Source organism: Cygnus olor, chromosome 1, assembly GCF_009769625.2.
Source record: "Cygnus olor isolate bCygOlo1 chromosome 1, bCygOlo1.pri.v2, whole genome shotgun sequence".
NCBI lineage: Eukaryota > Metazoa > Chordata > Aves > Anseriformes > Anatidae > Cygnus > Cygnus olor.
Genome location: NC_049169.1, coordinates 13,739,863 through 13,757,331, shown reverse-complemented (window position 1 = coordinate 13,757,331; position 17,469 = coordinate 13,739,863). Strand labels below are relative to the sequence as shown.

The 17,469-nt window shown below is 37.5% G+C and overlaps 1 protein-coding gene across 3 annotated transcripts in view; it reads left to right on the top strand.

Annotated features, from left to right (window-relative positions):
- Window positions 1-17,469, top strand: part of RELN (reelin) — a 296,590-nt gene that overhangs the window by 47,072 nt on the left and 232,049 nt on the right. The window lies entirely within an intron of this gene.

Sequence of the window (17,469 nt, the reverse complement as noted above, 5' to 3'; positions counted from 1 at the left end):
ACATTATTTTAAAATGTGAGTTCAGGAATAACTTGAGAACAGCTCTACTCCTGTGAATAGCACAGTGATTAGCCTCAAACTGAGTAAGGTAAAATGAACAAAAAGATTTTTTTTTTCTTTCTGGAAGAAGCAGTGCTGTTCTTTCTCATTGCCCACCACACTCTTTACCAGGTGAATGGGATCTGTCAGGGTAAGAGAGGATGGAAAATTTCTGGGGGACCAAATGGCTGGCAAGCCTATCTTTCCAGAAAATAGGTCTTTAGTTCATGTCACTGGGGAGATTTTCACTTTATGCTGAAAACTCACCAGGCAAGATATGCGTGCCATGTTTAATCACATCTAAATAATTTAAGAATGGAATGTAAGTAAAATATTTTAAGAACCTTAATAACTTTGTGCATTTATGGAAGTAGACCTGCATTTTTTCCTGAATTTGTATCTTTATTTGTAGAGTGGGGCTGGTACAGTGTGTTTCACGGACAGACCTTACATTACCTTGGGATGAGTGACAGGAAAAAAGACATAGCCTGTTTCAGTTTGCTGAAGGTCACTGTATAGCTCTGAAGGTGTTGCTTTGACCTTTCCATTGCTGGTAAAATAACCAACAAGTAAGCCGGTTCCACATATTCTGTGGACCAAAAGAAAATGCAAACCTATGGGCTGGGTAAGTCTGAAAGGCAAAGTGATGTGCAAGCAGTCAGGCATGGTTAGAAGTAACATGTTTTGCTTGTCAATACAAATCTTCAAACATAATGACCAAGGAGTTCAGTCCTGAGTATTTCTTTATCTGTGTGAGGGAAAAACTGCTTCCACCTGGGACCATTCTTTTGGACTTTCTGCAGACAAACCATAGGGTCAGATGCATTACAGTTATGCAACATTTAAAATAAAAATCTCAGTGAAGGAAAGATTTCAACAGCTTTTAAATGTGAATTTTGATGCTTGTTTATCCATGGTTGACTGATGGCTCCCACCATGGAAAATTACACGAACTTCTTTTTCCACTCTGCAGTGAGAGCTGAAAAGGCTGGCATCTTCCAAAAAGCGTGTAACATGTGATTGATCTGCACTTAAAACTATTTGGTAGTTTAAAAGTTAACAATATTTTTAAATTCACAGTCTGCAGTAGAAAGAAAGAGTAGTCTCCACAGTATGTAATATATAATTTAATATCTTAGCAGGTAGGAATGGAATTGTTTCATTTTCTGAGGAAAATATAAAGCACTTTTTCAAGAAAGCCTGGATCCATCTGTTGTGTCATCATTTCTAATTAGCAAAGAAGCTGCTCCTCCTTTCCAGCAAGTGATTGGGATGTTTACGTTAGATTCAGCTTGCAGGGAATTAATCTTTTTTAAAATGTTGAGAACTCTGTAAGGTTCAGAGACCACAAATCAAAGATTTGTGTGGTTTAGCATAGAGTGGGTGGGTGGACGAAGCTGGTCCTTTAAAAAATGAGCATAGCAATATTCTGAAATTGGGTTGATAGCAGTTACTTACAGAGCAGGGAAGAATATTTTTTCTCCTGCGCAATACTACCACTGAAATGCTCGTCTGCATTACACAGGAGGTCACGCTAGATTATCATAATCTTCCAGTCTGCCCCAACTCTATGAAGTCTTCCCAACATACACAAATTTGTCTTTTGTGCCATAAGTTACTGTATTGTGGCTCCAATTACCTTTTAATTACCTAATTTAGGAAGTCACTTGATAGACACACAATCACTGTCAGTTACCACAGTTAGTTAACCATGTCAAGAACTTTGAAGAAAACAGATAAAAATGATAGTACTAGCAGGTTTAATTACAAGGGTTATGAATTATTTCTTTTTCAGTATATATTGTGTAGCCAAAGAAATATATATATATATATATTTTTCCTGTGGGATTATACCAACATGAAACTTGCTGAAATATTTATTTGGAAAACTTTCTAACTACTCTTTGGGGGAGATATGAGTCAGCTTTTGGGGATAAAACTTAGTAGTCATCTTAATTATTCATGTTATGTCCCAAGCTGAACCATTTCTGGGGTCAGATTAAGTAAAACTAAATCTGTAAATCTAAAATCAGAATGGGGATAAAGCATAAATGTATAGTGGAAACCTCACCAAACAAATTGTGATGATCCCTAGGAAAGAAATTATCCCTAAATCTAACTTTTAGACAGTATTGTTTTCCTTGTAAGATCCCTTTGATGCAACAGATATCCTGAATTGCATATCTCCAGTATCATTTTCACTGTCATGTCTGAATCAGTGGGATGTGTATATGGGACTCCTTTCCACTTCCTTCAGCATTGCCCCTAAAGCTTCATTCTTGCTTGTCATCTCCCCCTTTTTCAAGCCATATCATTACTGATACCCTCAGCATCATTAACGCCCCGTCTCTCTCTGGAGGCACACTTTGGACTTATGAAGGATCTCTGCCTGTGTGTTCTTTCTCTTCTTTTGCTTTTGACTCTGAGAGCCCTTGCTGCTGTTTGCTTCTTTTCTGCATCTTGTGGCATTTGCTAGCTGCACTCTGGGGTTTATCAGCACACCAGGGCTACTCTCCCACGTGGCCAGGATGTCCGTATGGTCATTTCGGAGCTCTCACTGCTAGACTTATTCCAAAAATATAATAAAAGAGCAGGAGAGAGAAGTACCACAAAACGCATTTGGAACCTTCAAATGCAGTGGTGGGGTTTGAATGGAATGATGGCTTTCAAATTAAATTAAGGTTCAGTGGTGCTGGGGAGCGGTAGGGGGACTGATACGTAACTTGCATAAGTATGAGAAAGCAGTTCAGCTCCTCCACAACTATATGCACTTGAAAGCAAGAAGTGCAATATCACTTATGCAATTAAAGGAGAAGATTACAGCATAATCCCTTAGCAGTGATAAGGAGCACTGTGTGCTGAGAACCTGAGTCTGTCCTCATTACAGAAAATGTAAGCCACAGTTCCACTAAAAAAATTATCTAATTTTCTGTAAAATCATAGTTAATCATTACACTGATGTTTATATTTTAATGAGCGCAGAATAAACAAGCAATTTTACGATAATACTCACATATACATTAGCCTTTTAACCTAAATTTAAAAGGCCCTTTAGAAAGTAAATAGGTTCTGTTATTTATGGTAGAGACAGTGGATTCAAAGCTCTCCCCGCACTGGGAAGTGTTGCTACCAGCCTAACTGACTAAAAGAAAAATTGGGGTTTATTTTCTGTGTAGGTTTATACAACTTGCAAGTTACTATCTTTTACAACAGATGTCTCTTTTCTACAGTGAGGTTATAAACTCCTGGTGAATTTTAGGTTTTGGTTAACTCCGTGAGCTACTTTGTAAGAGGCTATGAGGGTGATGTTATCTGGAAATATTTTAGTGCCTGAACAGGGGAATTACATGTGCTAGAAAACAAAACAAACAAACAAACAAAATAGTATGTGAAAGATCATCTTTTAAAAGAGTCTATGAAAGATCATCCTTTAAAAGACCATCATGAGGTTTTCCTGTTTTACAGTTCTTTGTTTGTATATTATGAAGGGGTCGTCGTCATTCCTGTAAGTAATGCATTGAGTCTCTGAAATTTAAAAAATAAAATAAAATAAAATAAAATAAAATAAAATAAAATAAATAAAATAAAAATAAAATATTCCTTAAAGTATGGTGAGTAATAAATTTCCTAGAAAAATGCCTGGAAAGAGCAATCATCAGAAATAATTTCTTGGCATTACATTCTATCTTACGCTCTTTTACTTTTAAATTACTCTGTTCCCGTCTGACAGAATTAAGGCAGTCTTCACATAATCCTCTGCTCAATGTTTTGGTTACATGCATATTTCCATTCCAGACTAAAACCAAAACCTCTTTAAATTTATGGCCGAAGGATCTTTGTGATCTGGTTCACAGGTCACTTGTAGTCTTAGGGCAGGGTTACTGCACGTGGGAGTCATTGGTGGTGCTGCCAATCTCATCCCTGGAGGAAGAAGGGCAAAGAAGGTGCCTTCATGTAGCTGAAGGGCACCACAGTGCCATCTCCAAGAAGGCATGGTGGGATGTGCTCTGGTTGTGCAGGTGGTGCCTTGGTCCAGATTGAGCATTGGAGACGTCAGAGGAGACCACGTTCTTTCCCTGCTCCTGCACCGGGCGTGTGGTTTGGACCCTCCAGAGGCTTGGTTTTGGCAACAGTTCATGCTCAAACACTGTTGGTTCCGGGGCAATGTTTTGCTTGCAGATTTTGACAGATAAAAGAAAATATCCCCTGCTGACATTTTAAGATGGAAAAAGGCCAACTGTTGGATTTTTCTTGTTAGGTGAGCCTACAAAGCTGCTCCCTCCTGCTCAGTCTTTGCCTCTCCGTGCATGTTCACAGCTTTAAAAAGTAAGGAATAATCGGCAAATGCCAGCTCTTGAGAAAAAGTTTTCAGCTATGTACATACGACTGCTCTTGAAGTGCAGTTCTGTAACTTACTGAAATTGCTGTGGATCCCTGGTTTACTTTGTGACAAGCCAAATGGGCTCCAGGACCCTCCCTTCACACCGGAGATATTTGCCAGAAACCAAACAGATGGTAAACTAGGAAGAAATGACCCTCGGCATTCTCATTAGAACAGTTGGGGAAATTTTAATAGGCCCCCATTTGCCTTGTGCTGTATCTAATACCCTTTGAACTGCCACTTTTTTTTTTCCAGTTTGTTACAAGTCAACTACTGCCATGTATATTTTAATAGGGATTATCAAATACAGTTTGCCCAGAAGTTGTACCAACCCTCCGCTGCTAATTAGCAAAGTTTAAATAATCACTGAGTTCTGGAATAATTGGAAAGAAACACTGTGTTTCCTGCCAATGCATAATTACCAATTAACAGGAAGATAAAATATCTGTATAGCAGTCATATCTTGGAGAATTTGTTAACAGTCAATTAAATAGTGAGTTGATGCCAAACTGACATTGGTCAAGAAAGTTTACGTTTGAGTTTAATTTTAAGATACTCCCCTCTGCCAAACGCATATAACAAAGCTATAGCAACCATAAAACTTCCAAAGTTTGTCTGTCAAGATGTTTGCTTAATTACCACTTAAATGTATTTATGGCCAAAAGTTGACCGTTTCTACAAAAAAGTGTTGACTATCATATGTGTCTTACAGGAAGGGCTTCAGCTTTATTAATTCAAATGGGAAAGGCAGTAACTGTTGTTTACCCAACAAGGAACTGTGTCCACCTGCTGAGGAGGAAGATTCCCCACATGTACATGGCTGAGGCAGACAGTAGTGACCCGAGAGTGGAGGAACAGGAAATGCTGAAAATACTTAAATTGGCCTAGTTTGTGTCTAGTGCAATCCAGCCCCATCACCTTGAACACCTTCACCTGTTTCTGCAAGTACTCTTGTACTTGTCAGCTTTACCCCAACTGCCTGCTGTGGCAGCAGCAGCTCATCAGCCCTGGGTCTTGGACATCGAAATTCAATTTTGCCTAATCTGCTGAGAAGCCCTGAGTTACACTGCAATTTAACATACATAAAAGTGAATGATGGCATCAGCTCCATGATTTATTTCAAACATCTTTGGAGTATTATGAAGATGACAGTATAATAATTCAAGCTTTTAACCTTACAAGTATACCTATAGCTCCTATTAGCAATGGTGTTGTCAAGGTGGCCAAGGTTGAAAGGAGAATGAACCCATGTGAATGTGTGGCACATGTAATATTTTTTGTATTTGTTAGTTTTGAATAGTCAGTGCAGATAGCAGTTCAACACTAAAAGCAACACTTAATGTTTTGCAGATGGAAGGATAGGTGGTCACTGCGGTGGAAACAAAGAGGAAAATTTTACGTTGTGGTAGTGCTTGTAAAAGGGCCCCTGTAGTTTTCAAACAAGAAAATGCCTTTAGAGACAGTTCTACGTAGCCAAAAGTAAAGTGCTAATTGATGTGTTGAGGCCGATTCTGGTCCAATTTAGCAAGAACGTTTATTCTGTAGTGATGGTTTTTCAGGTCTTATATACATGTGGTTTTCTTGCCTGGGATGGCCAGAAAATGGTAAGGGAAAACCTTACAGTGTCATAGAATTTTAATGTTTTTTTTTTTTATTATTATTATTGAATTTTAATTTTTAATAAAAGGCATGTAGTAAAAAACTGATGTAAAACTTTGTAAAGTGATCACTTTTTTTGGCTGCTTCATATCCCTGAGAGGAATCTGATCCCAATAAGGTATGGATTTCATTACAAATATATTAAGAGATTAAAATATTCATTGTGACAGGTTGGCGATTTTTTTATCTGTACTAATAGCTATTGAAAGTAGTAAGTAATCTTTTTCAAAATGTGCAAATTATAGGTCTTTTTAGTAATGTAGAATAATTTATATATATATACACACACATACACATTCTTACATATGTATTTCTTTCTCATTCTCCTTATTTCACTCAATTTCCAAATACCATCTTCAATTGCTGCATTTTGAATGCTGTTAACCAGCACATTTCAAATCTTTATTTTTATGTAAAAACAAAAGAAAACATGTACAGTGGCACTTGTGGCTTTATCTCCATTTACCAATAGAAAAATAAAACAAATGATTAAGATCAAGCAGTATCCTGTAAGTTTGCTATCCACCTTAACAGAGCTGTGATCTGGCTTTTGGAGATACCCAACACTGTACAGCAATTTGTATGTTGAGAAGCTCCAGTTCATTCCACGCATCAGAACCTATATGTCAGACTTGGCACCTGGAAAATGAGATAGTGACCGTGAGGGAAAAATTGGTGCAAGTGACAAATTTGTAGAGCTTCTAGGTGTGGGACAAAGGTAAAGCACAGCTCCCAGCATTTAAATCCCACCTAAAACCTAATGACGTTCCCTTCAGGCCTCTGAATCTTAGAGATCAAATAAGCTTGTCTGCTCTCATGAATGGTCCCATAAACTCCAAGTCTCTTGGGTTAGTTTGTAAGCCTGTAATTGCTCAGATGTGGAGATATTCTGATCTTCCACCTAAGCACTGCTGTGACTAAGAGACAGGCAAGGAGCCCCACCATAGCTGCTAGAACCTGATACATCAGATTCATCCAAATTCTCCTACACTGCGCTCATTTCAGAAAACAAACCCAAGACAGACAGAAGAAGGAAATGGGTGGCAACCAGACACATGGAGTTGGTCTGGCCATTTTCTTGAGTGTTAGACTAGTAATTAACACACATGTAAATCTGAGACCTTGACCTGCCCATTTTTCCACCCCAGGAGGCAAAAAGGAAGTAGCCAGAAAGCAAGCAATGGTGATGTAGCTTTGGGGGTAATTCTCCACAATGACCTCTGTTTGGGGGGAAGTGTGTGGGTTTGCTCAGTTTTTTGTTCTCATTGAAATCTTACCTCAAAATCCATCTTCTCAGTGTTTATAAGAAAATCATTCCTGTTTGGCATTGATTAAGGAAATGTCTATTTGTGACCCAATTGTCTTATATTATTATTTTATTTTGTTAACTCTATTATTTGTCTTATTTGTTCACCAATTAGGGAATGATTTCTAAAGCAAGGACTTTCTTCTTTATTATTCTGTACAGAGATGCTGGCACAATACAACCCAATCTTTAACTGTACATCACTGTTATTATAATACAGATAATAGCGCATAAAAGTCAAGGAAAAACAAATTAAGCCTTCATTGATTGTGGCAACAATAACAAAATACTTTCCCCTATAAAAGACGTTGTCATCATGCTTTGAGAGGTACATTCAGCTGGATTGACAGGCTGAAATTGCATGACAATTCTTAGCAAACATCTTTGATAAAGAAGTGGAAAAAAAGCTATCATCTAGAAATATAGGGTCATCTTAAAACTGCATTCTGTATGGGTATGTTTCAGAATATATTAAGCAAATCCTCCTGTGGCTGCAAGAACTTCACACTGTTAACATGCCTGCTGGCGTCATTTCTCGTCCTGTGCCTGTTTCTGTGGTGCCTGATTGTCATGTGTTGTGTTGCTACAACCAGTCAGAGTCCCCTCTCCTGAACTCTCCTGTTGTGCCAGGCCTATTATTTTCCCTGCATTTTGTGTTTATCGGGAAGTGATCACATATTCAAGCTGAAATTATGGGGCTCTTGGACTTCATCAATTAAGATGCATTGAAGCCTCTTGCAAATGTGAAATGATATTGGGAAATGGTTATTATTGTAATTTTGAAGACAAGTTTGTAAACTAATTTCTGGCATATTATGGCAAACAAATGTTGTGATCAGACTGCTTCCTCCATATCTGCCAATTTGTTATATTTGGAAGTGGAGCTGATTAGGCTTATAGGAAAATGGAGCTCAAGAGCCCTATGTTAAGCTCCTGATCATCACCTGTCATACCAGTTATTTCACTGTTTGCTTGTCTGTTATCAGTGTTATGACTGATAATCGTTTGTATGTTTTCACAGATAGTTCACAATAAAAATCTGCTCCAGGTCTCGTAAAAAGCATAATCCAATTTTAAGAATATACGAAGGGAAGGGAACTGTTTACTGTTGGGAAGGATTGGTACAGTTACATTTTTATCAGATGCGAAAATACATTGAATAGAGAAGAGTACTAAGGCCTAGCTGCTGTGCTGTGCCATGGGAGCAGGGTCGGCTCTCTAATTACTTGCTGCACAGAGGAAAGGGCAAAAGCACCCAGAGCTACTCTTGCTCAACTATTGCTGCAGTGTTGGAAGGTGGAAAGAAGAAGGGTTTGTCACAGAACCACCCAGAATCACAGAATAGCTAAGTGTGAAGGGACCTCTGGAATTCATCATGTCCAAGCCCTGCTCAAGCAGGGACACGCAGCGCAGGCCACCCAGCACCACATCCAGGCGGCTTCTGAAGATCTCCAAGGAGGAGACCCCACAGCCACTCTGGGCAACCTGTGCCAGTGCTCAGTCATCCACACAGCACAGAAGTGCTCCTGGTGTTCAGAGCCTCCTGTGTTCCAGGTTTTGCCCACTGCCTCTTGCTGGCACTGGGCACCACTGAAAAAAGCCTGGCTCCACCCCCTTCACCCCTTTCCTTTAGGTATTCTGATGAGATCCCCCCGAGCCTCCTCTTTTGCACACTGAACAGCCACAGCTCCCTCAGCTTCCATTATAGGAGAGGTGCTCTAGTCCCTCCATCATCTTCGCGCTGGACTCTGTCCATGTTCTTGCATGAGGGGGCCCAGACCCGGACCCAGCTCTCCATCTGTGTTCTCACCAAGTCTGAGTAGAGAGAAAGCATCACTTCCTCAACCTTCTGGCAAAACTTTGCCTAATGCAGCCAAGAATGCCTTGCAGCCTTCTTAGCAGCAAGGGCACATTGCTGCCTCACATTCAGCTTGGTGTCCACCAGGCTCCCCAGGCCCTGTTCTGCAGAGCTGTTTCCAGCTGGGTGGCCCCAGCATGTCCTGGTGCCTGGGGTTGTTTCTCCCCAGGTGCAGGACCCTGCACTTCTTGTTGAACTTGATGAGGTTCCTATCAGACCGCCTCTCGAGCCTATTGAGGTCCCTCTGGATGGCGGCACAACTCTCTGGCATATCAGAGAGTCCTCCAGCTTCTTTGTAATCTGCAAAGTTGCAGATGAAACGAAACATTATGCATTTGAACGGGTACAAAGTCTCACTCACAGCTTGTGCCACACCAAAAAAAAAGTGTTCACTAACACAGTACTGTTACAGTATGTTGTAGAGGTTAGAAAAATTGAGGATAGATTGAGGTGTAAATTATGAAATCTTCACATACGGGAACATTACCTTGCAGGAGTACCACTCTGTCCTAAAGTGAGTTCAATCCAATAGTCCTTGCTACAAAATTGCCAGAAAGAAAAAGTGCAGTCCCTCACATGAGTTTCTTACTCCCTGAGACATGGGTGTTCCTGAGTTCTGCCTAGCTGGATCTTATTACTGAATAAAATCCATCATTACAGGGTGCTCATGCCAATCCAGGTATGTCTTTGCACCTTATTCTATAAAGCTATTGAAAGAAAAGGAGAAAGAATGATGTTGTTTGTTGTTCGTTTTTCTTACTAACAAAATCTGTTCATATTTTATTAGTTTATCTAATGACTGAGTTTAATTATTTTTTATGAACTGCTAGATTCCTGTTATATGAATGCTTGTGGAAAGAAAGTATGCCCTTTAACTTAACTATAACTTCAAGACATTAAAACCCACAAAGTAGGATTTTTACTTTTTTTTTTTTTTTTTTTTTTTTATGTTTGTCAAATGAATCAATATGCTGTAATCCTGGCCTCATTTCAACCCTTAGGAAAAATAATGCAATTATTAAAATCAAAGGCAGGTTATAACCAAAGCATTTGTCTTCATAAATCCAAGCCTGAGCTGGTTGAACTCTTGAAGGAAACGAATGTTCAGTGGAAATCCAGGTGATAAATAAATATAGTATCAGACATCAGTAAAGGAAAGTAAAGATGTTTTGCAGCTGTGTGACAATTTTTTTTTTTTGATAAAATCAAATTAAATAGTTGAATATTGAAAGACCCAATGGTGTTTTGGAAAGATACAGCACTGGTGTAAACACTGAGTTCTACTTTATTTAAATAAAACTATTTAAATAATTACTTGACAATGTTACTTTGGCAGCATTACAGGAAGTAATGAGCATTTTTACATAGCAGATTATTAATAAAGTCAGTATTTTGCTCTTCTAACAGCAAATCTGAGAGTTGTTACGTGTCTGTTTGTGGACAAAAAACTGACACAAATATATTATGACATTAGAGTCATACTCCAGTCGCATGTCATCACAGTCACCTTGACGTTCTCCGACATGCTGAAAGGATGATGTAATTATCAGAAGATTGAATCAATAAATACTGACAGCATTAGCTGTTAAGATGAAGAATATGAACATTAATGAGGTCTAGATTAAAAAATAAATAAATTTAAAAGCTGTTTTATTCTGCTAGTCTTAATTTTTAGAAAGATTAAGTAAATTCTTCATTTTGATGTGAATAGTGGATTTGTTGAAATATTCCATCTGCTTGCTCAACAAACTCATTATTTCCTCTCTGCAAATGAAGCTTTATTATCTTTCAATTCCATAATAAAGGTCTTGGTTATGACTTTTTCTTGTTAACTACTTAAATTTATCACTGAGCGTGTAATAAGTAATATCACAGGAACTAGTGACCAGTCAGTAGTTGTAATTCACTCACACAGGCAGCTTTGTCATAACATTTGCTTAAGGAAGGCTAAGATGTAATGAACTCTTTAAAAAGTCTTCAGTTATAATCTGCCAGAGTTCAACCAAAGTAAACTGGGATGTTCTACAAAGTAAAGCTGCTTTAGCTGCAGTTTTCAATGAGATTATGAAAGAAGTATATACTAGCTTCTAATTGAAGTTTGGCTAGAGACTTAGCATGAATATAAAATTCAGATTCACACTGAAGCATTTGTCAAATAAGTGTGATAATCTAAAGTACTTTTTGCTTAGCATGGAATGTTTATTTGTTCTCTGCTGAAAAACTTTAACTGAGCAGTATATGCAGGATTCAAGAACTGTTGCATTTTTTATCTTGAGAAATATTTCTGGGGGACTTAGTTATTGCTATTTTACATTTTTAAACCTAGGAAATTTTAGGATTTTCTTCTGCATTTTATCCGTAGATGGAATTCCTTAGTTAATTTTAGGTATTTCATTTTTTCTGTGTGGGGAATTTGGGTGACTGGCTGGAAGCTGAGGCGTTCACACACAGACGTGCCTTCAAGTGCTCTATTTTCCAAGGACTGACACTGACATGAAACGTACTTCTGAAGGTCCAATTTTCTGACATTAGCTGCTGTTCATCCAGAGGAATTTTGAAAGACATCTGTCATATTCAGTTATGACAAAGGGTTGTGGCAAGCAGCTGAGCTGGTTCCCCCTGGCTTCCTTTCTGCTCTGGGGACAGAAACAGGCACTCTGGGGACATTAGTCATCTTACTCTGCAGTGGCCATCTAAGCTAGACAGATGATTTGTCTCTAAGTCACCATTTCTTGCCACTGATTTTAGAAGGAACGAAGGTGAGTAGCTCAGCTGTGGACCTCAGTACAATAGAAATCCAAAGTTAAGTGACAGGAACCTCCTGTATCGTTGTGAGCATCAGAATCCCCTAGACGTTGTGTCACAGATGCTTCTTTATTTGATAGAACAATGTAAGACTATAAAACAGATGAAGTATTGGGAATGCAAATCCTACAAGGCCAACTATAGACTACTATAATATGGTGTCAGCCATATTGTTCATTCTTAGACTAACCATGTGGACAATTCTGTGGAAAAAAACAAATCCAAAGGGAGATGTAGCTGTGCTTGGTAGGGCAAGCCCTTGTTGTTCCGGGCAAATGGAGCTGTGTGGCAGTGAGCTGATTAACTACAGAAGCAATAGGGTTGCACTGGATAGTTTCATTCAAGTATGAAGTTGTAATCTCTTCATGTGGTTAAAAAAGTTAGCTAGATTGAGTGAACTCAGCAGGATAGAACAGATTGACTCACAGAGAATTAGGGACTTCATAAGGTCAAACATTTTGTTACAGAGGATTTTGATTGAATAGCATATGAAGCATTTTAAATTAAAGAAAAGGAAATGATTGTGCTATTTCTTAGAAAACTAGCTTTTAAGATCTTAACTGTCGTAATAAGAGATGTGTAAAATTTGTTGGAAGTGGACAACAGTCTGGGGAAAAAATGTGTCTCCTTTGAATAGATTATGAGAACATTAAAAGTTTAATACAGGTAAGTCAGTGGCAGAGTATCTCTGGCCCATAGCAGAGGACTCCCTTCTAGCAAAATTACTGCAATTAATATCCAAAGCATAAATTTATAAACCAGTCAGAAGAAATAGACTGTGGTGGTTGTCCTTAAAGCAAAATGTTTACAAAGTGCTATAACTGGTTAATTTTCCTTGCCTTTTTGTATGACTGAGCTTTGTAATATCAACATTTGTCAGTAAAATATGGAGATTGATACTGTGCATTTATGAAAAATGTCTTCAGGAATTTTGGTATAGTTCCAACTTAGATTTAGTTGAGTGTAAAGCAATCATTGAAGTACAGAATTTTACATGTAAGAAGGAAATCCAGGATTTTGTCTTTGGAGAGAAACTATTTGCAAAAGAAACTGTCAAGACTTGTATGAATTCCTCATCTCTTCCTTTCTACCTTTGTCTTTAAGAAGGTGGATACTGCCTAATTACAGTCCCAAACAAAAATGTCACTTTTAAGAGATTTAAAATGCCAGCTGGTCTACGATGTACATTCACACATCTCGGAGCATGCATCTTCACTGTAGCCCCCATTATGCTCAGTGGAAGCCAAGGGATATTCATCCACCCACCCATACCTTAACGGATGGCTCTCTAGTATGTGTGGTGTCATATCTGTCCTCTGCCCAATGCCTTAAGCGTTTCAGATGGCATTGGACATTGCTGTGCAGTCAGTACAGCTGGTAAAGCATAGGGAATTAGAGTGCCCTAAGGCAGAGGGATGTCCCATGCCTTGGGTTCCATGAGCTTGGGTGGCCAGACCTCCACCAGCTGCAGGAAGCTGAGACTCACATGCAAACACATCTACATTGTCTCAGTTTGGAGCCGAGTCCCAGACTGGCTTTTCTGCTTCAGAGACAGGACATTATCTGGTTATGGTAACAAACCACTTCACAGTTCAGCCTTGGAAGCAGCTGAAGTGCATCTATGGTTAAAGTATAGCTTAAAAACTAGAGGTAGGAACTTTTGTATTTAATAAGTAAATTAATTTATTAAGTGCTATTCTATTTAACATCTTCTTGCTGGTACAGGATAAGAAAAAGGAGGAAAGGTTATTGCTAACACAATCTGTTTTTATGCTGGCTGTGGAATTTGTGCTATTGCAAACATTCTGAAGTGCTTTCTCAAAAGCTGGTGTAGAAGAGTCTCGCCAGGATGAGTGGCTTTTCATGCGTTGTTTTATTGACTCACATTTGATGGTTTCCCATGTGTATTTAAAGGCTGAATTCCAGTCCCTAGTGAATGACTCCAAAAGCATTTTAATTTTGAGCTGAATTCATTTGCAATTTCCAATGGAGACATCTGCCGATCAGTTATGAGAGAGTCCAGGTTCTTGAGTCATACCTGTTGTAATCTTGTTATATGCTTTATTTTGAGCCTTTTGTTCCATATATTTTTTTAAATGAATGAAATTAAATGAATGAAATTAAATGAATTAAATTAAATATAAATAGCTTCAAAAAATAATGCCTTTTATTTAAAAAATCCCACCCATATGTCAACATGAGTTAAAAACTCATTCAACTGTTGTTTACTTTCATGAATTAGTGTCTAGCACAAAGTTCTACTTTGTCTTTATTTTCATTGCCTATTTTAATTGACAAAAAATCCTCCTCGTTTTACTAATAAAATAAAAAGTACAGTATTAGCTCTACTTTATTTCTCAGAAAAACAAAACAAAACAAAACAAAAAAACCACAAAACAAACCACCTTTTAAAGGCAAGCAATTACATCAGAGAAAAAGTATGAAATCTGGTACTGATAAAAATTGGATACCGTCAAGTGGATATTTTCAGGGGAAACAGTTGTAGGCATGGTTTTACAGGTTCTTAGAAGCCATGTGAACAGAAGTACCTTGTTTAAAATAAATAAATAAATAATAATTTTACGCAGTGAAGAACTTGCACTTAAACATTAAATTCTACTCCATTCTACTTGCAGTTTTGTTCTGTTACAGTTTTCAGAATAAGAAAAGGAGAAACTATCACTTTAATTACAGCAGTCATGACATGCAAGAAAGCAAAAACCTATAGAAGCATAGGAAGCTGTACATAGTTTAAAAATTATTCTAATCAAGGGAAAATAGCTTAGAGCCTTCATAAATAGATTTTGTAATTTTTGTACCCTGAGGACAAATAATAATTCTGATGTGTTTCAGGAAGCCAATGCAATGAAATGACCTTTTTTTAAAAAAAAACAGCAATTTTGGGAGGAAAAGATACTGCATCTAGATTGCTATTATAGTAAAACACAGCTTCACCACTTTACATGCAACAAGAAAGGTACATGCAGCAACATCTATTTAATGGAATACAATAACATAAAGTTGAAATACTATTAATAAATGATAACTTGTCTTTCTGTGGCTGAGCAGTACTTGCTATTCCATGAAGTACAAGATAAATAGTGAAAAATAATTTGATATCTAGATAATTATTATTATTATTATTATTATTTATTTATTTTTAGTCTGATCTAAAAGCCGCATACTTGTAAATGGTCTCTGGTATGAGTCCCTTTAACTGTGATATTTTCTGTGGAATTTGGGCTTTACTTTGAAAAAAAAATAGAATTTAGAAGTTTCTAAAAGTGAATTTTTAACATTAATAGAGACCCTGAAAACTATATTGGCCCTAAGAAGATAACATTTTCTTTCTTGGAGAGGTGGTAAATTGATAAGGTACTAACTTCAGGGCTTGATCAAGATTTAAATTTGATGCTTGTTTCAGCAGTCCTTGCAGCTTGGGAGAGATTGTCCCCTTTTAACACAAGACCCACGTGGTGCCAGGGAACTGTCCCCAAATGGGGACCTTGGGGTTTGGCTCTGGTCCCCTGGTGCCACAAGAACCGTGACAGTGATGCTGAAGCTTGAATGTCTGTGGATTTAAGCTTTGTCTTAAAGCTGGTTAGAGTCTTTTTATCTCCCAAATTCCTATTGCAAAATCGTTTCAATGCTTCATTTGCCTAGTGACTAAGAAGGATCTAAATTACAGTAAATTTATTCAAGTCCAGTTTCTACCCTTTGCTCCTATATCATGATAGTCTTTTGGCTTAAACAGCTCCTTTACAACCCTGTTATATATAGCAATAGCAGTCATCCTCTCTCTAAACAAGACAAGCTTTTTCTGTCTTCTTTTATGATATATTTTACACCCTTCTCATCATGCTGGTAGTCCTTCTCTGCAGCTGCTTCAGCCTAAGTTAATCTTTTTTTGAACACAAGCGTTCATAATTACACACAACAATTGAAGTGATGTTTTAGCAATGCTTTACTAGTGCCATACTAATACTCCCCCCATCCTTACTAGAAATAATTGAGCAGATACATTCTAGGGCAGTGTTTCCCTTTTTTCACATCAGTACCACATTGAGACTGTGATTGACTAACAAGCATTGAGCTTTCTTCTTGTTCATTTCCATCTTAGAGCTGAACCTATTTTTGTCACTATCTAAGGTGCATGATCTTACACTCTCTACAAGAGGCAACTAATTTACTTTTTTTTTTCTTTTTTTTTTTTTTTTTCCCCAGTGGTCAATCATACTCCCTGATTAAAAAGTTGCCTAATTTCTAATTTGAATGTGGCTTGTTGGTGTTCCCAGGAGCTGACTCTTGCTATATCTTTTAAGCTGTGTCTAAAAGTCCTTTTAGTCCCATTTGCTTTATGTAAGGTTACTGATCTACTGAAAAGAAATCACATCTCAATTTTGAGAAATAAATTATAACCTATAGAGATTGGACACTAAGATTTTAGTGTAAGGAATCTGTGTCATATCCAAGCAAAAGATATAAGGCTTATTAGCTTTTCTCTGGACTGTAGCAATTTTCAGCTTCCTTCTAAACATGTGAACCCCAGCAACAGGTATTCTTGTACCCTTCAGTTCCTGATTCCTACAGATTTGTGTGCATTCTGTTTTGTTTCGCTTTCTTTTAAAGTAGACTCGCTTTATCAATGAGTCACACTCTGTTTACCATATTCCATCTGACTGACCTGACTGAGGATTTGTTCCAATATTTGTATCATTCAGAAAATATTGCTGTTGGTGATTTCAGATCTGCTTCCAGATTACCAGTGAAAATGCTAACAGCAATACTCATGAAAGTGCTATTGAATGGAGATTCGTAAGTGACAGCTGGTCCAAGTGATTCAAGTGCTTGATTCCATACGTAAATACTTTGATATTGTATTGGACTATTTTTGAATACAAGGATATTGTGTTTTTAAGTAAAGTACCTCATGAAAAGCTAGAAGTGACGTTTTGATAATAAGTGAATAGGTGTTGAGAATTAAAATAAAATTTTTCAGGATATCCTTGATAGAAAATATTAAATCAGATTCTACCATTTTCCTGCTCTGCTAATTAACAATGGGGAAGAGTAGTAATTATATGAAATTCTAGTAGTTCAATAAGAATTAACTTGATTAATACATGCAGAAGAATGCCTCTTTTAGTCAAATACTGTTTTCCTCTGAGATCCCATTAAAAATTTGATCAAAGTTTAATTACAACATAGGCCAGTAATGTTTAGATGACACTGAAAACATCAAGGTCCTTCAAATAATGGGTTTTTGTGAAATAAAGAGAATTGGTAATTGTCATGAACCAAACTGAAATCTGCAGTTTTCATTTTCAGCCAAATGGCTGCACAATATAGAGAAGAATACTCATTTGTTGATGTCAAATTGCACTGTAATAATTTTTCTCATTACTTGTGGGACATTTCGGT